Consider the following 24,527-nt stretch of genomic DNA (forward strand, 5'->3'; position numbering starts at 1 on the left):
GTTGACGCGGAAGTGTGCCTGTCAACAGAATCATAAACCTTATCTTTGTTAATTTGGTAGCGGTTCGAAATTAATAGCGACGATTATTTTTAATTTCAACCTCACTTTAGCCTTCACTTTTTATTTCAACCTCAATCTAAATGAATTTTAGATTTTTATGCATTCTCAATTCTTTCGTTTTCGAAGGTGTACATTACCGTACTCAACATTACTTTACATTTAATACAAAATTCATAATGTTTTAATTATTTTATTGTACTTGTCGCAGATTATAAATCAATTAATATTAGCATCCGTTTATATAGCTCTTCAAACGAAAAAGTTTGTTGTCAAAAAATCCAAATTTTTAGATCATTGTTACAATTTAGTAATTACTGGAAAAAATTCGCAAAATTTACCCATTTTTTGACGTCTCGGAGTGATGTCCTCTCATAATAGAGCCTAACACATTTTGGTAGATTATAAAACCTTTAAAAACAATTCAGGTAAAACAAAGAGGTAATTTAAGGGTCACACCTGGTCATCGGCGCGGTCAGCTGACGCTGGTGCGTACTAGGAAAATTCATAAAGTAAGTAGTTGTCATATTGGAAAAATGCTAATAGTTGATTGGTGGTATATGAGAAAGTGCTATATGAGAAGTATGGAGACGTGAAACGAGGAGAACCATCAATCACCGTATCGACCAGTATCGCTGTTCGTTCCAGCAATAAGATTTCAACTTCGGTTGTCAACATACTCGCATTCAAGTGATTTCTATTCAACTCGACTGACTTAATTCAATATTCATTTGCGATTAATGTTCACAACGCGGTACCTGAAAGTACCTTTCAGCGAGTTTGCAACGATATATTAAACGATACGTGGGATATATCACTTATATCCCACGTAGAATATACGAATACTTAAATCATGGAACAGAGTAACGTTCAGTTCGAGAGGTTAAAGAATTACTACTTTATTAAAAGAATTCGGAACGTCTTCATACATGTTCTTTGGTCGAGGTATTTTGGTGTTTTCGTGCCCTTTGGACGACGTAGCCAGTCACCTTACCTTGTTTCTGTATCCTTTGCACGATGTGGTCGGTGTCACTTTATCTCGTTTCTATATTTTTTGGATAACGTGACCGGTATCACTTTGTCTTGTTTCTGTATTTTTTGGATAACGTGACCGGTATCACTTTGTCTTGTTTCTGTTTCTGTTTCTGAGGTTGCGAAACCATTCGCGAAACAAAGTAACGGCTGTTGAGAAAGCGTCCTTAAACAGTTTCGTATTTTGTTTCACCAAGGGTTAAGAAACTATCCTTAAACAGTTTTGTGTATTGCTTCGTCACAATTCGAAAACTTTATTTGGAATTTGATTTGGATTATATTTGAAAGAGTATACAACGATGAAATTAATCTGCCATTATTACGTCATCGAAACGAATTTGGCTGGGAGTTGGCAGATTTTATATTCAGTGTAGTCGAGTGCGACATTTGCAGCACAGTAGTTGCCAGCCACAGTAGCGAAACGCCGAAGGAATTTTAAGTGGCATCGATCTAGTGGCCGGGCTTCGTTAACCGGGCCTTTATGAGGGGGATGATTAGTTTTTGAATTCCCCGTTCAACGGTGGTGGACGTTAACGAACTTGTCAGAAATCGCGGAACGGGACGAGATTAAAGAGCGGGTTGCAGAAGAGGGGGGCGCTGAAACTGGGTTAGGCGAACTATTAAAAGACGCCCGACATTTGTGCCCGTTTAATATTTTTATTCGAGCCGGCTTACCGATCATTTTTTCTTCGAACCAGCTGCTCCGGGTTAGAGGTCACTCGACCTCTTTAAAATTCTGATCAACCTGTACGATTTTGTTTCACATTTAACGCTATTTGTATCAGACCGTGTACGTATCTTCGAAGTTGGATGGGGAAAGGAGAAATTAATTCACGAGTACCATTAGTTGTCCATTTTGATAATTGTCCATGAATATTGTAGGCAAAAGCATCGTTAATAATTGAATAATTTTCACATCAGAACTACCGACGATGAACGTATTATTATTTGTATCGAATCGTATACGTATCTTCGAAATTAGATGGGGAAAGGAGAAATTAATTTACGAGTCTCATTAGTTGTCTATTCTATTCTTTTTGCGCAAAAAGTAATTGTTGCTCACGTTTAGTTTAGACACTCGCTTCGTCTATGATATTTCAAGACCCTTGCTGTGAACAATTACCAAAAAATGGTAGAAAAGTTTCCACAAAACACAATATTTTCACTTTCCATGCAATTGTCGTTTAAATTTTTAAATTAAAAGCAGACGAACGATTTCCATCGTGACGTTATCTTTAAAAAACATTTCTACTAAAATGTGTGCGTTACATTTTTTGCTATATTGTACCATACAATTCTAATAGCAGAAATAAAATTTATAACGTAAATATGTTTCCTTTGGTACATTTTATGGGGTCGATGCGTAAAGCGAGAGCGATGGGCGATTTACGGTACGTTTATATTTTCACCGTACAATGCCCTTAACGAAATCATGCATTACTGTGGAATATTTTTTTCACAGATACTGGAAGAAGGGGGAACATTTCAGGTGATAAAGTTAGGTAAGGCACCCTATATTTAAAGTCCGCCTAAATTCTTCATCAAACTGACCCAGTTTCGCCTGCATAGAGGCCACCGAAAATATCTTCCACAATTCCCGAAAGCATGATCACAATAAATGCCGGAACATCTCCAATGAACCTTGTGTTTCATTGGTTATGTTCGTGTCTGTTTCCCAGCCCCCCTTCCTCTTCCATTCGTCTCAATTTCTTCCGGCAAGCGTACGAAAAACGTGACATTTTCTCGTTTTTCCTTTTTCACGCTCGTCTCTGTTCCTTGGCCCTTATTCGAGCAACTCGGAGTCCTTATTTCTTTTTCCTATTCCCTTGAATATTTCATTCGGCGCAATTCCTCCTGTTTTTCACGGATTCTTCCTCCATGGACTTCCTTCTTGTTTCTTTCGTCCTCATCTAATCTTTCTCGTAATTTTCGTCGCACTGTTTTTGTCCCTGCTGACATCCTAATTGCAATAATCTCGTTTACACTTCGACCGGGCGCTGAAAAACAAAATATCACACCTCGGTGATAGTTCAGAACGAAATTCACCATAATATTGGGCTGTTCGGAAAGTCATTTCGTAATTTGATAAAATGTTCATACACTCTAAAAAAATCGTGTTTCATTTTCACCAAAAAGAACGAAATGACTTTCCGAACAACCTAATACATCTTTCTGATTGTAAATAAATATGTAACGGTAAAAATGTAACCGGAACTTTGTGGATGGTTGTGACGTTTTCCATTTTTCGTTCCAAACTCTTGTTATTTCTCCGATGGTATGTTTTTGGAGGTTTTTGTGATAGACTGGTACAATTTGTGTCGGTGTTGTTGTTTATTGTCCGTTTTTCAGCCCTTCATTTCCTGCGATGTCAACATCTATGGGGATCCATGAGTACAAAATATGTTTTAGATCGTCTTTCAGTATTTCTGTCTGTTCTGTGATCCTTTGCATAAGTGTGTCTTAGGTTTCTGGGTTGCATAACGCTGAAACAATACTTTTGGAGTTAGTCGTACTCTTGTACGGAGAATTCTTCACGTTCATCCTTTATATCCATATCACGTTCAACGAGTATAGGCTCCATCAGCTTATCCAGCAAGAATATTTACATACAAATGTTTATTTCCGTGAGTTTTTTTGCAACTCATATAATATGAACAAAAGAATTGATTCGATGGTATATTAGTTCAAGGTTACACAACTCAAGATTATCGCCAACATCAACAAAGATTACTTGCTATTCGAACGCAAGTCTTCAGTATTTATTCATAGCAAGGTTGATGTTATTATCGCGTTCTTATTACGAAAGAAGACACACAGAACATCTCTTAGAAATATGAATACAAACTTTGTATTTTACATCGGGTAGATCGATTTTAAGATCCGTGTTGATTAAGTATTTTTGACTCGGGGAGTACTACAAACACTTAAAATATTAAACCATTTTTTTAATCATCCTACGCGCGCAACACGCGACAGTAAATGTGCCATGGAAGAAAAATGTAGAATCCTCTGAAATGTATTTTACGTTGTAAGAAACCGTGGGAAGGAAATATTTTCCTCTTTATTTACGTGTATTCTGTAATATGTGAGATTCTCTTCGTGGATAGATTTAACATTGAAGAACAATAAAACAAGTTCGTAAGTATCGGCGAATTCGCTCGTGTACCTAAAATTCTTACAATAGGAATTTATTTTAGCGTTCGCAAGTGCTAAATTCAACCCTGAATGGGCTCAGTATGTTACCGGTCGCTATGTATCTTCCAAAGTATCCTCTGTATTGTTATTTCGAATAACTTATTCGTTGTTCTTATTTTAACTTTTCCACTGTGACGTAAAAACGTCAATTCGTAAAGTGATTCTTGTATGTCACAAAAGTATAAAAACGATCGACTTGCTCGCTTCCAATACCTCAAATTTTTAATAAAAAAAAAAAACATCAGTTTGTACAAAGCTTTCGTAATATTTTCAAAATAAATTCTACCGTTGGCCGAAAATTAACGTTTACTATTTCATTAAATATCGAAGTGCTGTTATTAATTATTTTCGCCTCTCTCTAACAATTCACAAGATTCAACATTTCACCCCAAGATTTCTAGAAACATTTGTTTGGAAAATCAATTATTCAACGGCGGGCGCAATCAATCAAGCATGAGACTATTTTTTCGAATTAATATTTCACTTTTTCAACATTGTTCGGTCCGTGCATGTTTTTTCGCCGTTTGTGTCAACGTGTTCGTACGACCTAAAAATACAATTGAATCGATTCGGTCTACTTTTGACATGGACCGAGTCGGTTGGTGCTAGAAACGCGAAAAAGCGAGCCGACGTGAGAGCGGAAGAAGAAGAATCGAGATCCGTGGACCAGAAAAAGGATTTTGTCGTATATGTCGATATTTATTAGGATCCCTTAAATTTGACGTTTATCGACATCGCGATGCTCCAGTCAAGCTGGAGAAATGCATCGGGAGAAACGTGAGTTATCTTTCAACTGAGAAGTACTATTCTCGTGACAGGACCTTAACAGGTCACTTGGTAAAATAAATATTTGAAACAAAAATAATTCCAGCTAAGGATTATCAAAGAGACGAATAATCGTATCAACTAAGAAAAGATTCTGTTGAATCTACTCGACTTTAACACTTCGTTGAACCGTAAAAAAAGAAGGTTCAGCAAGAGACACAAGTATTCAATTTAAAGGTTGGGCCTAGATTTTTTGGTTTATTTGCACGTGAATCATTTTGTTGAATTGTTTATTATTTTGTTGAATTGCTTTGGGGCGAGAGTAAGCGAGAGCAGGTAGGTGAGAGTAGGGAATAGGGAAGAATTGATGTCACTCCTGGACTATGATCTTTGGTGGGTCGCAGGGGCAAGGTTCGATCGATGTCATCTGGTGATAGATACAGCGGATGTAGAAAGTATTTGTTGAAACGTCAATTTCAACGAAAACTTTATAGAAATTTGTACATTACGAAAAAAAATCTTAACGATGATAGATAATCTTTGAACGATGAGTCGTTTGATACTTCAGAGACACGTGGTCCAGAACCACGACTGCTCGAAATTTATTTAAACACATTCGATGTTGACCGAGTTCTCGCAGCGAGGATTCAATTCCGGCAAACAAGAACTCTGTCGAGTGTCTGTTAGAATTGTCATGAGAATTCGGAGGATGTACAATAAAAGTTCATAACAACATTGAAAGAAACGAATGGTTTTTGAGGAACTTGAAAGTTTGCGAAAATAACAATTTTGCCCGTTTCGTCCCTACAGGAAGAAGGATACATTCAATGTGATGGTTTTCAACTTGTACATTTCTTCGCGAGCTATATATAAAATGTCTCGAGTGTAACTGACAAACTTTGCCAGCACGTTCGATAGAACATTTCAAATCGAAAAGCTCGTAGACACTGTAGCACGATAGTGCATCCTGGCCAATTTTCGCGCGATCTGGAATCCATAGAATATGTTAAACTTTTTTTTTACGCATTGTAAAAATTTAAAAAATTTTTGGCTCTTTAAAATGCCAAAATTTTGTTAATTTTTGCGACTTCTAGTTCAACTTAAATTCGACACTCATTTACACGATAATCTATTTGTATTTTTTTCGTTTTCAATTACCGAATCTCGTTTGAACTGTTTCGTTCTAACGATGTATAACGATACTATTTTGTGAATACTATTTGGTAATTCTTTTATATTTTGATTTACCGAGTGTCAAAGTAAGTGAGTTCGCTCAATATAATCGCAAGCACCGGATATACGCTACAAAGTTCATTGTAAAACGAAAGAAGTAGGGGTTCTGAACATCGATTATACACGCCCCAGAAACTTCATTTCGCTAAATCTATCGCAAAGTCGCGCAAACAAATCTCAACAAATCTCCTATAGGCAGGACGGAGTTGTACACGAGTTCGTCAGGATTTCAAAAGACGAGATGGGGCCACCGCAACATCTATTGCAGAGTTCGTGGAAATACCGTTGCCACTGTGTTCGTTTTATCGCGTCCCATTCGCCGGACTCGAATTCTTTTGGTTGCTCAGTGAATGGCGAGGGAAGCACGAAGAGAAAGAGATTGCCGAATCGAGGGTGGTAACCGAGAGTCCTCGCGTACATCGTCAGGGTTCTACGAAGGTTCACCGAAACTTCGTGTCACTCTTCACCAGGTCGAGTAGGGTCTGCAGGGAAGTGTATCGCGACGTGGTTTCGAGTGCGGAAGAAAACTGCATCGCAGCGACGTGCAACCCCCTTTTTTCCCCTCACGAAGGGTTGTTCTGTCGCTTTTGTTCCTTTTTTCCCTCGAAATATTCTTTCAACGTTGAAGTTCATCAATATTCATCGTTGCACGAGCTGGTCATGAAATTTTGATCTTCACCGAAGCCACGAATGACGTAATTTCGTGTGTGGTATGTATATACGAGTTGTTCACGGGGGCTGAGAGACACTAGAGAATTGTATCTCTTAACCTTTTTTTTCGGTCGGTATTATTTTGAGCTGGAGATTCGGGGATCGATAGAAAGATCTGTGGTAGATCACAGACGTAAAATTAAAAGTAATTTGAACAATTTCGAAATAAACGATTCGCAAAGAATATACTGATTCGAATTTTTGCAAGAGAAACGAAATTTGAGTCGGTGGCACTAATGTTGGATGTAACCAAGATGATTAAATTATGGAGTTCACTTTGTACATTGCATAGCATTATTGTAGTATACATTAGATGTATTGTGCTATTAATAATACAGACTTTATTGGGCTAATAACAACGGTGTTTGTGTTTTAGATATATTATACGATATTACGTTATAATATACATTAAATGATTATAATTTGTTATTTATGTCCATAGTCAGGGCTGGAGGAAAAACCAGGTGTATTTTCTCGCACCTCCTATCATCTGACAACTATATTGTACAGCAATTAATTAACCCTCTAATTGCGGAGGGCACCATATGGTACCATTGCAAAATCATAAACTGTTGCGGAACGCACAATACGGTAGATGCTTTATGTTTTTAAAGAAATCGTTTAGCGAACGGACTTTTTTTATTAAGTATAACAACAAAATCACACACGTGGAAAAGATTTTTAATACAAAAACGACACAACTGAGAAATTAAAGTACATAGTTTTGAAACGATAGAAAATTCATTTATTTTTTAAAATACTTTCTTAAAGATTCAAGTTTTGGTGTACTACCTCGACAAAATCAATCACGAATACTTGAAAAAATTCTTTGAGCTTGGATCGATAGTTTTCTAAAAAAAAGAATGTCACGTACCGTCCAATTGTTAAATCTGCAACCAGGCAGATTGCTTAAAGAACGCCTGTGTACCATCGACGATGAGACGAATATCAGCACGGAGGCAATATCTCAGAAATTAAACTATCTCTCACGATGCATTATTTAGAGCGGTACGCGTATGTATTCAAAATATTCGAAGAGCTCGTGACGCACCCGGTGCGCTCGTGTCATTGAACCGAGACGAATATTCGATCGTTCGACGAACATCGAATCGTTTTAATTGTTCGATCAATTCGAGAGAAAAATCTAATAACTCGTGTACAGTCTGGGATAGTCGAGGCAACGTCCCAAAGAAGACGTGGCGCGAAATCGAGCGCACGCGCGTGCGCAGTCGAGCGCCATGTTCGGTGTTCGGCCAGCATTTCGGTAGTCGCTTTTCGCGCGCGTTTGTCGCGAATGTTCGCAAATATGAAGCCGCGGTCTCGGTGTTCGAGAATACGCACTCTTGGAAATATCCATCCCCTCCCTGTCACGGTTTTCCATCCCCTCCACCGTTCTGTTTCCGTAAAGTAACGCGTGCCGTCGACACGAGTAGAGTCAGTCAGTGGTGCGCGGGCCTTCGCGGCGGGAGGATGTGCACGGTGCTCCATACTTTCGCTTCCTGGTCGCGCGTGTTTCTCCATTTGTCCCGTATGAGTGCGTGAAATCACGGAAAAATAACTGGACCGACAATTCCCCTGCCCCACCGATCGTACTGTTTCGTGAAACGTGCAGTTAGACTGTTTTTTTATTCTGTTTCCTGTGTCTTCGTCCGCTGCAAAGAGGTGATCCATTCGACTGATCGATACTTCATCCTTTGCGGGGGAGGGGGTAGGGGTGAGTACTCGTTTATTTGCATATTTGGATCTTTTCATTATTTAATATCGCCAACGAGAAGAATTACCAATATAGAACGATAAGGGAAGCAAACTCTTAGAACTTTGTTAACGATCTCAGTTTATCACAGAGAAAATCGTTTTTCCGATAAAAGTTCATTAGGTTACGTTTGGGAGAGTTGAGAAGATCACGATACGGCTGGTTAAATTGTGGATACTAATGTAAGTGCGAATTTAGGCGTGAATTTTTTATACGAAATTTTTTTTAATGTAACCTTTGTCGATTTGATTTTAAGCGACCGTATTTTACTTCGATAAACAATCAAGGGTTATTATTCGATATTTATTTGACTATATTAACCTTTCTTCGATAGGTGGAAAATTCGTATAATAATATACACTGAATTAAAATGTTAACTTTACATATGTTATTAAGGTGTTATTAGAATGAAGTTTGTTATGTAAAAATGTTAAGTCTGTGGCGATCTTTTCAGTTTCTAAGTTGGCTCGTATAACATAACATAGGTATATTAAAAAAATATTATTGTATTCAATAACGATCTCAGTTCTCTTTGCTCGAGTATGTCTATTTTAACATTGAAAAGTGTTTTTCGTTGCAATTTATATACTATATTTTATTATACAGTATAGTTAATTATAGAAATACACTTTATTACTCTTTGGTCTAATAAACTAATACGGATCAGTGCAGAAAAGAAAAACACAAGTTTTGTATTAATCAATGATAAAAATTAAATATTACAGAAGGTGTTGAAAAAGGTATACGTTAAAATACAGAAACCTCTCAAAGGAAATGATGTCAGGTTGAAGTAAAAGCATACTGGTGAGCATGACTAACAAGTGAAAAAAATAAATAAGAACTTTGAATATTTTTAGCGAAGAACTGATTTGATTAATGGAAAAATCGATTTCTGTTATAAACTAATTATAATCATATGTAGCATGGGGGGTTTCAATCGATTTCTTCAATCACTTTGCATATTGTCACTCGTTAAAGAAACCTGCAAAGTTCGTTCGCTTCATTAGATATTCAACGATGAAATTTATTTGTCACGAAACGAATGTTGATTAAAGTTGACATTTTACAAATACATCGATCAGTACTTACTATACTCTTTCAAGAACTCTACCGGTGAACGCGCCGATGTAACCGGATTTAGGAAGAAATTGCCCGTGTACTCGATCAGGAGCCAGGATGAGAATCCTGATCCGAAACATCCATAGGTTTAATGAAAAATCCATATCTTGGAAGAAACTCGGTTGAGTGGATAGTTCCCTTTCCGAGGAAATTTCTTACGGTATATGAAGGTACGATTTTCGAACCCCTGTACAAACTCTCGGCCCATCTGACCCTCTTTTATGTCCAAAAATGATACCAATACAGTATTTCTCGCCTCCCCACTGTTTATGTTTGTGCAACACCCATCGATTCTAGTTACTGACGGTCTCGGGTGTAAAGCGACACGACACGAGCATTAAAATTTGTACATTTTTCATTACATCTGTATAAGGGTATCGTCGATGTATCAGTAACGTTTTTCGATAAGAATCAGTCTAAACGCGACCTCGTTCGTACTTTTCGTAATTATACGCCAGTTGAATCGTTTCGAAGAAACTTTCAACTACGTTATTTGGACTTATTTGTAGCGCACTTATACGCGTGAATTAATAATAATACTCTTGCAAGGATACAATAAGAAATATAATAAAAATGGTTAATTTATTCCCTTCGAATGGTACACGCGAGGTTCGACGTCAACCTGAGATAAAATTGGCTATCACCCCGTTTTCAAGTAAACTGTCGGTCTTGATTCTGTCACTTGAAAGCGGAAGTGATTGTAGAAGGGATCTCAGAGATTGAGAGTCGCTTGGGCCACTTATCTTTCAGAGCGCATCAGTTTACTTATTAAAGGCCTTCAACACATACAGGATGTTCGGTGAGGTATCTTTAGAAAAGTAAGACGACGAACCTGGTAGCGTCATTTTCTATCGAACGACAAAACTTATCGAGCAATTTATTATATTTTTCCTTCCATAGATGATCGAAATGTGAAAACATTTGCCGGTTACTTTGAAAGGGTTGATCCACGTTTATCGAGCATTTGTTATTCAATTCAGTGGTACTGCAAACCACCAAAGTTCTTAACTTCTTTCGAGCGAAATCGAGCGGTATTATATTCAACTATGTGGAAGTATCATTTTAAAAATGGTTCGAAGTTCGCAATGTCAGTATCTGCCATTGTCCATTGTCCGAGAGAAGAAGTTGATCGAAATGGAGATTCTTTTCGATTTTTCACGTTCGCTGACGCTAACGTATGATTGACGAACGTACGAAGAAATAATTGATGGCACAGGGAAAAGACATTGGAAAACCTCCAAATCTTCTCATCCTATTTGTCACTGTCGTGCAAACTGACGGGAAATTGTAACGGACCAGAAGCCGGAACTACCTTTCGCGAAACATAGGGGAAAAATCGTAAACAGGGGTCGAATTCCTCGAAAACGAAACGAATCCGTGGCATTTTTCCGTATAATACATCTTGGTTCTTCTCGGCAGGTAACAGAGATTTTTATGGAAGGAAATATACATTTTATATTTCCGTAAAAGGGACAGTGGATTTTAGGAAAAATAACGTTTCTTCCTATTATAGTTTCTTCGCAAAGGAAAAATGTAGATTAACCCTTTGAGCACAGATGCGGAATTGAACTCGACATCGCGTTTTATAATCATTTTATGCACGGATTGCATCGTTCACAAATATATTTCTTATCCAGCTTATTAGAGTTTTATATAGGGTATTCGATAAATCGTGTTTCGATGAGCGAGGATATAATTTCTAGTGAGAAAAGTAAATAAAACATGGAATAAATTTCAGTGATTGTTGTTTTTTCGATAAGAATAACTTCGAGTGAGAAACTATAATACCACCGGCTTAATTAAACACGAGTGATGGGTAAAATTCTTATCCGGATACAAATTTTGAACAACGAATAAAAGACAAATGATCTTTTAATTCGATATTTGTTCGAGAAAAATTACCAAATAAAATAAAATTATATTTCACTTTGGATGGATAGAAAAGTTATTTAAATATATGTTTAATTGAATAAATGTTACGAATAAATATTGTACGGTATTTTTACCAGTTTTAAAAAATATATACCGAGTTCATCAGTATCTACTAGATAGTTTGGAGTTTTATTTTACAGTATACTACTATTGTAGAAACGATTCAATTTGATGTGCAAATTTTTTGATTATATTTATTCTTTTTAATCTTTCGATCCATATTAGATCCCTTTTAGAAATAATTACGTAACAGTCATTCCCTGCGAGATAAAGAAATAAAACAATTATTGTTACGTCATAAGAGGTGCTTCGAGTGGAATCCTTGTGCAACGATGCACTTCAAAGCACCCACCACTTGGAACACTTCTTATAACGTAAGAATTGTTGTTTCGCTCCTATGTTTCACGTCGAATGTCCTTATATTGTAGGTTGTTGAAATCGTCTGAATATTCCGTTTGGAATAGAACGTATAGCATATTGTTTTAAAGAAATGGCAATGATCTCGAAATCTTTAAAAATCATTTATCCACAACAAAATTATTACAGCCATGCTACGATACATTTTTCCACAAATCTAAAAATAACAGGGACGATTAAAGTGTTCAGAATTATTGCATCCCGTAGGTAGATGTGTTATTACGTGAAATGTAAGAAAGAAATGAAATATTCACGACAGAAATGTTCGCTATGTTTCAGAACTTCGCGAAAGGAATACGTTCTCAAGCTTCATAGTTCATGCAAGTTGGCTTCAAATTGAAGTGGAAATCTATGATAATATTACGCACGAACCCAAACGATGGAAATTTGTTTTTCGACGATTTATTTCGGGTACACGGTGGGAGAATAATAACGAAAATTTTAATTCCTTGTTTCGAAAATTCTAGTGCATGTTTATCGTACCTCGAATGTTATTGAAATAGCAATTTGTTCGGGAAATCGAAGTTTCGACAGCGAGTTCGATTCAGCTTTGAAAGTGATGACGATTTGTTTAAGAATTAGTTTGTTGAATCAAAATTTTGATCAGCAATTAGCATAAGCGAACATTCAAGAGAAGGCACTCAATGTCGTAAAGCGGACAAGAATTAATAATAAATGGGAAAAATGGGAGTCATGGGAATTTTCCAAGGAAGTAAGGCATTCTTCATGGTCTTGGAGTAGCTGATCGTTTGCAAGTACAGCGAGCCCTCGAGTTACGTGGTCACGAGTTATGGCAATTCGTAGATACGCGGTTGGTGCACCCACTTATATCCTAATACAAATTTTTCATGCGATAATGTATTTATAAACTTCTTTTCTCACAAAGAAGTGCGCACTGATCTGCTCGACTTTAATTAATTTTTTTAAAATGAATCGTCGAAATGTATTTGTTCCCCAAGTAGTTCGGGTAATCGATGTTTCACTGTAATTAACACAAAGGTGTTAGTTTTACGTGCTATGTACTTTTCTTTTTAAAGTGTTGCTCATTTTTCAGCAGGAAGCAAGACACGAGGGGACGTTTTAATCTCTGCTTTCTTCTTTGGTTGGTGTACAGATTAAAACAGATAAATATTTTAGCAAAAGTAGCGCCGGATGTCTGTATCATAAAGTCACGGTCTTGGTTAGGTCATGGTCACTAACATATAGTATCCCTACTTTCTGCATATTTTCAATGCCCCGACGACACAGCGTGGCGAGACCTTGAAATGTTCTTTGATAAATATTCTACAGAAATATTAACATTTCATCGATGTAAACCAACACCCCTAATTTTGATAGTGTCATCGACAGACGCCCAATTTTTCGAGTTTATCTCATTATTATTCAATCCCTTAAAGACACAGCGTGGAGTAATTTTTTATTTAAGTGTAATTTAATTTTTGTATGTAAGTGTAAGTTCTTCCAACAGTAAAAATGTATATTTCTCCGTGCATAGAGTATTTGAAAATGGTGGTAAATTCTTTTCCTGTACATCAAATGAATATTTCTTCCCTCGAAGCGAAAGTATAATCTCGTGATACACGTACAGTCTTCTCTTCTTTATTATACTTGAAATTGAAGATACACACTAGACAGGGTGATTCCAGCAATTTCGTTGGCTGCAGCTCCTTCTAGGCGAAGCTAGAGAAAATTGGTAGAGGTAAATATTGCACAGTTCGGTGAGACGTATTTCTCTAAAATCGTATTCTTTTGAAAAATGCATTCTTGCACCCACCAAATGCAATTGCATATTCTTTTCGAACGAAACTATATACAGCAGCCTCTTTGATTTTTGCTTTCCAAGCAACACCGTAAAAAAAGAATCTAGTTAGTAGATATCAGGTGACCAAAACTTACTATATAGCACATTTCAATGAGTATGGGAATAGTATTCAAACTCGACAACTATCGGAAAACGAAAACGAATCGACCCACAGTGTGTATAACATTTTTTGCTAAAAATGATCTCCCAAATACATTGATGAACTACGTAGGCTTAGATCCAAGTCACCCTGTATATATTACCATATAAACCATTTCCTATTGTAATTTTACACATAGATTATTCATTCGTATACATTTTCCAAACGTATATTCAAAGAGTACATATTTTCCAAAATATTCTGTTTCGAATGGTATCTGATCGTAATGTTCGGATATAGAATAGTCGCATTCGAAACATTATCCCGTATAAAAATTTCCCCGTTGTCCGTAGCTTACTCCCCGTTCTCTTTGATTTATTATTCGCGAGTTCACATTTATCGTGTGGTACGACGAAGTCCGATCCACGTCCACCTTTACCGAATATTGACGCACGAAAGATGGAAGGGAGCCTCGAGTTTCGCGAGACAGTGGTAACTGGCAACGCTAAATATTCAGTTGCGAGCTTCTAAATAAACGTCCTATAAATAGGGCCAGGTCTATTAACGGAAGACGTAGTGGCCAGTGCGCGTCTCTCGTGAAGGCAAAATTCGTGTAACGTACAGGGAAAGAAAGAAAGGAGCAGTACGGACACTGACGATGGAAAACAGAGGAAAAAGTGCTCGGTGCGTGTCTCGAACGAGTAGGAACAGCTGAAAGTTGAATTTCAATTCGAAAGCGAAATTAGCTCAGGGAGAATTTTCTACTTGGGAGTGCTGGCTTCTCGATATTGTTAGCAAAATGCAGGAACGGTTGCACACTTGTGTTCGTTAGTTTTCATACGTACCGGGCAGTGATTCTTTTTTTCCAAGGCATCGATTTCCTTTTTCTCGTACGAGTAGCGTCCAAGCGGGTGAGCAAACGATACGTAACAAGAACGAACGAGACGGAGTAACAACTCGAAGACACGTGCGCAGAAAGAATTATCCGATAATTAAAATTTTACTTTCGATGTACAATCGTCGTGTTACTCTAACGCGATATCAAGATGGAATTCCATTAGCGATTATCGGAGCAAGTTTTCAATGTTAGTTGTAACTCCAGTTAACACTGAAATCACCAAAGAGGTAAATTTGACTCGTTTCGAACCGCTTTTTAAGATTACTCAATCGTTAACGTTCTTACGATCTTAACGGATCACTTTTACGACGATCTTCTTTCCGTTCGGTTAAAATACTTATCGAATATCAAGTCGCTCGACTATTTGCAAATATTCGAAGTTTCCGGGTTATTCGATATTAAAGTATTCGAATACTGAAACATTACAATTTTCGAGCAGTTCCGGCGTTAGTCGTCCCGCTGATACGCGCGCGGTATCACTTTGAAGTTTCGATCACGAAGTGCACGGTAATGCGAAACTCACTCGCTGTTACTCCATCTCGTTTACTCTGACTGTATCCGGTGATACTCATCGGATAGTGCACACGAGGTCCGACCTTAACCCAAAAGTAGTCGCTGTTCACTCCGATTTCTAAGGAATCGGTGGTTCGGATTTTGTCGATCGAGAACAGAAATCACCGTAGATTCGAAACACGAATATTTTCTTATCGGGGAGGGGGGTAGATCTTTTCGAAAGGAAATCGTTTCGACGCGATTCTGGATTCGACGCGTTGCAATCGAGAATCGTTTCAGCCGTTTTATTTCTTGAAAAGAGTCGCTGGTCGTCCGTTGTTCAAATAAATGGGCGATCTAGCCTCGTTCCGCGTGCTCTCAAAGAGCGAGCATGCGAAACACTTGTCGGTCTTCTCGTCTGCTCCACTTCGAAATATTAATTTATACGGCAGCGGTATTTCAGAGGGAAGCCCAACCGACTCCGATTATCATGTAGATCGGGCGCGTCCAACTACGATCTAATCCTCGATTCGTGGGATTCTGTAGGTCGATTCGACGAAATAACAGCCTTCTTATCGGCTGGCGACATTGCACCTTGGTAAATTGGACGCGCCTGGTTCAAAGAGCTGGAATTAAAATTGGAGAGGAGAACGGGGAGAAACGTCTCCACTTTGACGCGGAAAATCTTCGATACTTGAAAATCCTCGGACGTCTTCGAGGCTGAGTGTGATCGTGCTGCTTCGATATTTATACATTAGCGTTTCTTTCTTCGGTATTTGATTACGAAACTTGAAGCTTTGGCTTCAAAAATGTCCTAAACAGAGAATTACACGAGCACGACACGGCACAGCACTGACGACATATCGCCATTTTGAATTCAAATCGGAGGGGAGATATATCTCCGCTTTGACGCGAAACAGAGGAAAGCTCGAATGGTGAGAGAGAGAATTTTCTATTCGAATTCGAAGTCTTCTACTCAAAGGGAATAGGATAGATTGGGTGACTATTGGGGATTGAATACGATCGATTCTTTCTAGAATTTATCGCCGTTTGTTCCCATTTGGGAATACGAATGCCTGTACACCTATTCAACATTGTTTCTTTCGAGAAAATATTACAGAGAACACATCCAAGGAAATTTTTTTTCAAAATTCAACAACTGGAAAAATTCTTATCTGCTGTAGATAAGTAACTCGAACAACGAATAAAAGGTAAATATTGCAACGTCCGATACTAGTTGAATGTGAATTAAGATTTTGAACCGTTGAATGAAATTATAGTGTTCTTCGAACGTCCAGAATCTTTATTTTCTGTATTCCAAATAACAATCTTTCTTTTGGAGCCGATGTATCCAAACGAATCTTCGTTCTGTCTCCAAATGATGGTTCCGTTTCTTTGAAAGTTAACTCGGTAATCTGTTGGCAAGTTTTCGTGATCCGAGTCTTTGCGTTATGGAAGATGGTGGGTTCTCTCCTCGATAAACTGTATCTTTTACAAAGCCTCGAAAGAAGACATCCACAGGCGTCAAATCCGAGGAGTTCGATGGGAACGGTATATCCTACTTCCCTTTTCCTATCCAACGATCAGGATACACGTTATTCACCGTTTCTCGAACCTTACGGTCATAGTGGGTCTTGAAAAAGATAAAGTCTACCGAGAGGGACACTTCTGATAATACGGTAACGTTCGCGATTTAAAAAAATTAATGTCGTAATTTTCGTTACCTGGAACGATCCACAGATAGGTACAACTTCGACCCTTTGTTTTATTTTTGTTATAGAACAGGAGCAACTTTCAATATTTCATCTATTTTTACATCACACGGAATTTAACCTTTCGTACGCGAGGGGAGACTCTCGGTTGCCAATTAATACACTGGAATTTTTCTAATTAAGAAGAATTTCATGGCTTGAGATTACAAGTACCCTGTCTCGTCAAATATGTGAAATATTCCGATAAAAGGTACAAGTTAATTCTTCGAATTAAGAGATTTCTTCTTGTTCTCCAATTTTTCGTAAAATAATAATTTAAAAATTATTAAATCTTCATCTGGCGAGAAGAGTTGTTTCGTGGGTGTCGAAGATGTCGATTGTTATCGGTTCACCGTGTGTATAACTCGATCATAAGGATATCCGTAAACGGTTAAGATACCCGTTGGTACAGACGTGATCCTTTCCGCTATCCCGCGTGCCATTTCGATTCGATTCGAGTTCTCTCGTGAGAACGTGAGCAATGGTAAAGTAAGACTTCTTCTCTCGAGCGGGTAGTTTTGTTGCGCTGTAAACACCATTTCCAGGGAAAAAAGGAATCGTAGAAGCGAGTGGTTCAGAGGGTGTCGGATTCCATTTCCACTCTCTCGCCGGTCATTGGAACGTTGCACCCTCTTGAATAGCTTTTCCATGTTCCGTTTGTTCCTTCTTCGCTTTTGCTAGCCACGCAGGTCCCCAGACTTTTCCGATCCTTGATTGGCTTACCCCTCGTTTCGCCAAATGTACGAAGTTTACGATTGGGTGTTGAGTGGCCGGAAAACGGTTGGGCTCGTGAGTGGCGAGAAATGGCCATTCGTGTGACCTGTGATACGTGTGTGCGAGCTATTGGAACATTGTATCGATACTATCGAACAAATTTCGAACGAAGTGCAATTTAACCCTCGGTGTACCAAGATGGAACCACGTTGACCAACGAGAGTCTTCGATGAGCTTTCTCATCGTTTTCAATTTTCGAGATTTTTTTCTCCGCGATTCGTGCCATAGTTTCTTTCACACCGATCAAGATGCTTTGTTGTTTTTTTTTTTCTTTGGTTTTCAAAACACGTCTCACCTACGATTATACAACTCCTGCGTGTTTTATTATTTTCGTTTATAAAAAAATCGTAAACGTAGCGTAAATATGGACAAATACACGTGTGAAAACTTCGAGTTGAAAAATGTCACGGTTTCCTTGGAGAAAAAAATCAAGAGGGGTTCGATGTTTTCCGACTGGAACACTGGAACGCATTCTTAAGGGAAATCGAAGCAGAGACGATTCTCTGTTCGAAAATAGGGGAGAATTGTGGAAGATGTGTTTCGCATAGGACGTTTTCTTTCCGAGAAAATTGGGATTGAATATGTTAAATTTGGTCGACTGTGTGCGCACTCCACAATGGCCCCCTTACCGCGAGCGGCTGACTATGTTCAAAGTTGTTCCCCTCGGAAATGAAATCTCCGACGAATAAATTCGATTCGGTAAAAATCTAGAGGGATACGAGTCCATCGACTCGTTTTTAAACAAGAGATTGTCGATCGTGACCCAAATTACACGGACCTACCTTGGAACCTTAATTCGTGTTTCGCGTTATGAGAACGTTCGAAAATATCGCTTTGTTAACAAAGGGATGATGTCATTGCTGGATTTCTTCACCGTTATTTTCGCATTCCACCGATTCGAATGTTTCTGTAAATTATTCAAGGCCCGATGGAGCCCCGCGATCGAGACCGAATGTTTCGTAAACATTCGTGCACGTTAAATCGTCGCTGTTCTCCCGTAAATTCTCATCCAAATCACCAGGCTTCAGTCAGTGTGATGTTTTGTGCATGCCTATCGGCCGGAATAATTCACGATCGAGAAGTTAAAGTTACGCTTGGAAATACTGTTTCCTGTTCTGTTTCAGACGCGTCAATGAATATCGCGAAAGGGAATATTAAATCGAAGATTACACTATAAATCAGTAACGCGTCTTTGTGCACAACTAGGCAAACAGGTTTTTTCCTACGGAATTATAATTTATTGTCAATGACGGAAGAAATGTTTCTCTTTTTCTTTCGTAGTGTTACAAAATTATTTCGAAACTGATTACACGTAACAAGGAACTTAATTAGTAGATTTTTCTACTTCGAACCAGTCGGGCTAGGTACCGAACGAGAAGCAAGATATTGTTTGTAAGAACACAATTTTTGGACGTAATGGTTTATTTTGTTTCTTCAACATTTCGATGATTTTTTTTTATCGCGAGAACGCAATTTACAATAGCAAATGGTTTGCATTATTTTCGCAACGTTACGGGCGTTTTTAAATATAAATGATAAAACGTATCGCATAATTTGATACAGGTTAAAAATTGTGCTCTTAAAACTAAAAAGAGTACTTTGAATGTACGTAATAAACCGTTTTCGAAATACGGCAAGTTGATTGAATAAAAATGTAGAATCGAGAGGGGAATTCGTTCAAATATTTGCACGTCTCTTTAGACATTTTAATAGGTTACTAAGAACGAAATTGGAATTGCGAAATTGGAGTATAATATTTACATTGTTTTGAAAGATAACTGAATGAAATTTGTAGAACTTTTCCTGGAATTGTTTTTAATCGATGCGGTTACTAATATACTTTATTAGAATTTATTATTATTATAGATAAAGTACATTTTTGTCATTCCTTTGTCCAATACTTTCAAACGCAGTTTGGTGGAAAGAATCGATCATTTATTATTTTCGGAATTTATTACTACGAGCGTTGTATTATAGAATAATCGTAATAAATTAACAAATACCTGTATCGAATTTTCAATAAGTATTAAAACAGAAATATTTATAAAAAATATCTAATTAATGAATTATAGAAATTCTAGAACTAATTTCTAGAAATAAGTTACAACGTAATTAATTAGATACTTTGATAAAAACGTTTTGTTTTACCAAACTGTGCAAACAATTTTTCATTATGGTATTCGATCAGTTCTAAAGAAATTTCTCTTCTTTCAACGATTTGTTATTATTATTTGAATATATCTTAGATATATTATGCGAGACACTTACGCGATTTAAGTTGGAAAAGAAAATTAATAAAGGAGCATATTTTGGGCTTCCTTGTACCCGGTAATAAAGTTCTTGGTATCGTGTTATCATATCCAGGATAAAAGTTACGCGCAGCTCGTATTTTCACTACGAGCTACGACCGAGTTATTGTCATAGTTCGAAATACTTGGAGGTACACTCGCTTCGTGACTTGTACGCTTTCGAGTCCTATTTATCATGCAAACACGCAACGGAACATACAAAATTACCTTTCCCGGAATAAAAGTGTGCAGAACGGAGAAATACACGTTAAATTATGCGTCACCATGATTGGATCATCTGAAAGATTGATCGTGAGCGAGCCAGCCAGGTAAAAAGTGAGAGAAGAAATTATATTCTTGGCTCAATTATGACAATATGTATTATAATTACTTGTAATGTTATTAAATCGTATAAAATGCACCGATCACTTTAATAGTTACGTTACACGCGGTATATTAATTAAATTGTATGTTACAACTAACAGACATAACATAAGGAGTACAATACATTTGTTATATTAGTACATCGTATCTAATATATTAATTATATTATTTTAGTCGGCATGTTGTACGTAGTGTATCAATTATACAGTATTATACAACTATACTAATATTATTAATATTTACAATGTTATTAGTGTACGTAATATTTGGTTATTATGTTCTACTGATATTTATATGCTAATCGTAATATACGATCAATAGTATGATAAATTAATACAACACTCTATCTAATACATCAGTAAAGTTTATAATCAGTACAGTCATGGAAGAAGAGAAATAGGGAACTATTTCTTCTATACCACATGTTTGTTATAATATACTTTTAGAACAACAATGTTAACTAATAGTGTGAATAATAGCGTATTATGTTTGTTTATTAATTATTGTACAAAGGTAAATTTTCCAGTGGTTATAGTGACGTGTATCCAACTACTAAAGATGTATACGGTAAATATAATTCAATAATAACTAATATACGCAATGCCGCAGCAGACATATTAATATTTTGAACAGAGCAATTACGTAATGAGCAACCAACGACATGGAAAATTATCGTTTGATGATCGAAACATCAAACAGTGAAAAGCATCGTTCTGTTAAAAAAGGATAGGAACCGGGGGAGTTTGTTATTGAAATTATCAAGGATATAAATTACGCATGAACCATTTTAAATTCGTCTCATTAATAAATCACGCTAGTTAACGCTGGTAATTAAAACTTAATTCCATTTCCAGTAGATTAGCCACCAGGCGAAATTTGATAAGCCATGATTTTCCATTTAATTGTCGGTGAGCACGCGACACTAAAATGGTTTCTCTCTATCCTTGCCGCGTTCCGTGCGTTTCCTGATTCACGAAACAATTTCACAAGAACGCTCGTCGAACAACATTTCGCTAACATTGTTCGTTGGACGCAATATTTTTTTAATTGAGAAATCTTTTATCGTTCACCGCGAAAGTTAGGTGAGAGCACGCCGAATGTGCACAGAGGCCCTCAACGCAACCTATATTTTCAATTTTCCAATAATTTCGAACGAGAATCATTGAAACGCGAGAAATTCACAGATCCCTTTACCTTTTGTCGTAAAAATAAAATCAATCTCCAACACCTACCCGCGCGCGTCAATCTACAATCTTTGACAGAAAAATCTGTCAGTTCGAGTAAATCTCGAAACCATTGCGCGCGGTTCGATCGTCCAAGAAAAATTTGAAACAATTCGAACGAATTTGAACACATCGGGTTGCGTTAATGGAATTTTATCTTCGCGGTGGTGGGGGATCCAGGTGTAATTAATAGCAGGAATTCGAACCAATATTAATTACCAGGTCGACGATAGTCGTGGAGAACAAACATTATGCAATAACAAAAGTATTTGATTTTGATTCTGCTTTTGGGAGCAGATCGTTCGATGCGATGAATGGTATTAATAAATCTGGGAGCGTGTGCAAACAACGGCAACATGGATACACGCGTGCAAAAGCGAATCCTGTAAATACACCGATAAATTAAAAGCGAGGCGAATAAGCCGAAACGATGTTACGGAACGTTGGACGAAAACCCGCGATGACGTTCTCGTGTTTCTCTGACTCCGTTCCAAATTTGAGTCGTTTTTTGGCATTCGGATCGGTACGTTTTTCAAATCGAATCGTTGGACATGTGGCTACGAGCAAGATAAAAGGAATCGTTTTTAAGCGAACAAAAACCCTGGATACTCGCGAACCAACGAATGAAAATAGTTACGACACCGAGTCGTATGAATTTTTTGCAAAATTGTGAACGTAATCGATTCTTCGATGAAAAATAAATCGATATCGCGGAGTGCAGTTTCTATCGTGCGACGTTTCGTTTCGAATATCGTGTACAACAACAACAAAATTAGTAATAATACAAATTACAGGAGTTACATTTACTTCAATATAGTCCCTGTTTGAGAGAGTATGGTTTCAAGAAAATCGTATTCAAAATTTGACGTACTATTATTTTGATCTTTTCACTTGTTCCTACCATTGTTCCTACCATTGTTCCTACAATTCATCGAACAAAGTACATTTGATTCGATTGAGCCGAATCTGACCAAGAAACATTCGGTCTCTGGAATCACTGGATTCGATGAAATACTTGTTATTGCGGTGCCATGTAACATGTTGCGGACAACCGCGAACAACTTTGTTATTTTTTCGAATCCGGCGATATTCTCCGACAGAAATATTTCCAAAGATATATTCACAGAAAATGAAATAAAGAAGAATCGATTTTTAACAAAATCTAAAGAAAAATATCCTCTTAACGGATAATACATATCGTAAAGGCGTTTGAAAAATTTCGTCCCCTTTTCACATTCATATTTACTCGTTTTGTATAACCAAGGAAGCATTAACGCAATAATTTACATATTTTACGATGTTGATCGATAAAAAGCAACAAAAATTTGAACCAAAGAATGTGAACTTGTGCACCGAATATTTGCAGAAAGGAATACAAAATTTGTCGACAAGAGGAGGAAAACTTTTTATGCACTCTGTGGATGTGAAACAAAATTGAAAGAACGTTGAACAGCGGTAACATTGAACGATGCATTTTTGATACGGTGAAGGTTTTGGATAAACGAACGTGCAGTTCCGTAAAGGGGAAGAAAATTGGAAAGAATAATCATCGCGGTGAGAGAGCCCAATAATTTATCGATCGGTTCGTTCTTTTTAACAACGGAGTGAAGGGTGGGGGGGGTTTGAAAGGAACTTCTTTACGAAGTTTCAACCCTTGCTCCACTTTTCTCGATCGAATGCCGTTAAAGGGTGACGACAGCAACCCCCTGGGGCATTCTCCGCCGTAAGAAGAATTAGCAGAATTCCACGAGACGACAAGCGAAGAGGGAAAACCGAGAAAACGATCGATTCGTTCCGGCAAATCGCGTTCGTTGTACTTGCAAATTGGCCTGAATTAGCATTGCAAAGGAAACTGAGAATGACGCCTATCCGTGAGTTGAGCCTTGAAGTTACGCTTTTCGGCGTTGTCCGGAAAAGTTGGCCGTCAGGACTCGACAAAACTCGATGTAATTTCGCGAAAAGCTCGCGCCTCGTTCGTTCTCTCTCTCTCTCTCTCTCTTTTCCCTCCATACTTCTTCTCATTCCAAAGTTTTGCTTTGATACTTTGGTTAACGAGATTAAAAAAGCGTCAAATTCGCTGGCAAATCGAAAACTTTAGGAGGCAGTTCCTTCGGTTCTCTTTGGAAGGTTTTCCACTTTAAATATGTATTATTTATGATTCTCTTTTTTCTCAGACTCTATCCATCTATCTATCTACCAAAATGATCAATTTTTCAAGTTACAAGAAATTTATATCCGAACATTATCTTCTTTGCTTGGTTCGAGTTAAAACTTGTCAATTTTCGTTTTCGACGATAGCAGTTTTTAATTCTAATTCAAAACTGATAACAGGAAATTGTCGCGGAAACCAGCGACTACTTTGTTCCATGGTCGTTCTTCCAACTGACCAATGTCTAAGAAAAGCTTCAGCCAACCGAAATGTACGGTATGTTCAAAAATAACTGCTAAACAGATTCGTGTAAATCGCAAAAGAGAATGTTAACGATGATTTTATACCAAATAAGACGAAGAACGGAAAACCTTTATCGTTCACTCGAAGGTCTTCCCGTCGAAGAAATAAGAGACACTGTGTCTTTGGAAAAAGGAAAAGGAACAGAACTTC

General features: G+C 37.5%; 1 protein-coding gene across 2 annotated transcripts in view; it reads left to right on the forward strand.

The window, feature by feature from the left end:
* The first annotated feature begins 8,407 nt into the window (after positions 1–8,407).
* Stacl (SH3 and cysteine-rich domain-containing protein) overlaps positions 8,408–24,527 on the forward strand; it is a 100,287-nt gene continuing 84,167 nt past the window's right edge. The window contains exon 1 of one of the 2 annotated variants that reach the window (XM_076324272.1): positions 8,408–8,707. The gene's annotated coding sequence lies outside the window, so the exon portion shown is untranslated. The remainder of the gene's footprint in view (positions 8,708–24,527) is intronic. The other variant, XM_076324273.1, reaches the window with a different exon arrangement.

Source organism: Ptiloglossa arizonensis, chromosome 12, assembly GCF_051014685.1.
Source record: "Ptiloglossa arizonensis isolate GNS036 chromosome 12, iyPtiAriz1_principal, whole genome shotgun sequence".
NCBI classification, from domain to species: Eukaryota; Metazoa; Arthropoda; class Insecta; order Hymenoptera; family Colletidae; genus Ptiloglossa; species Ptiloglossa arizonensis.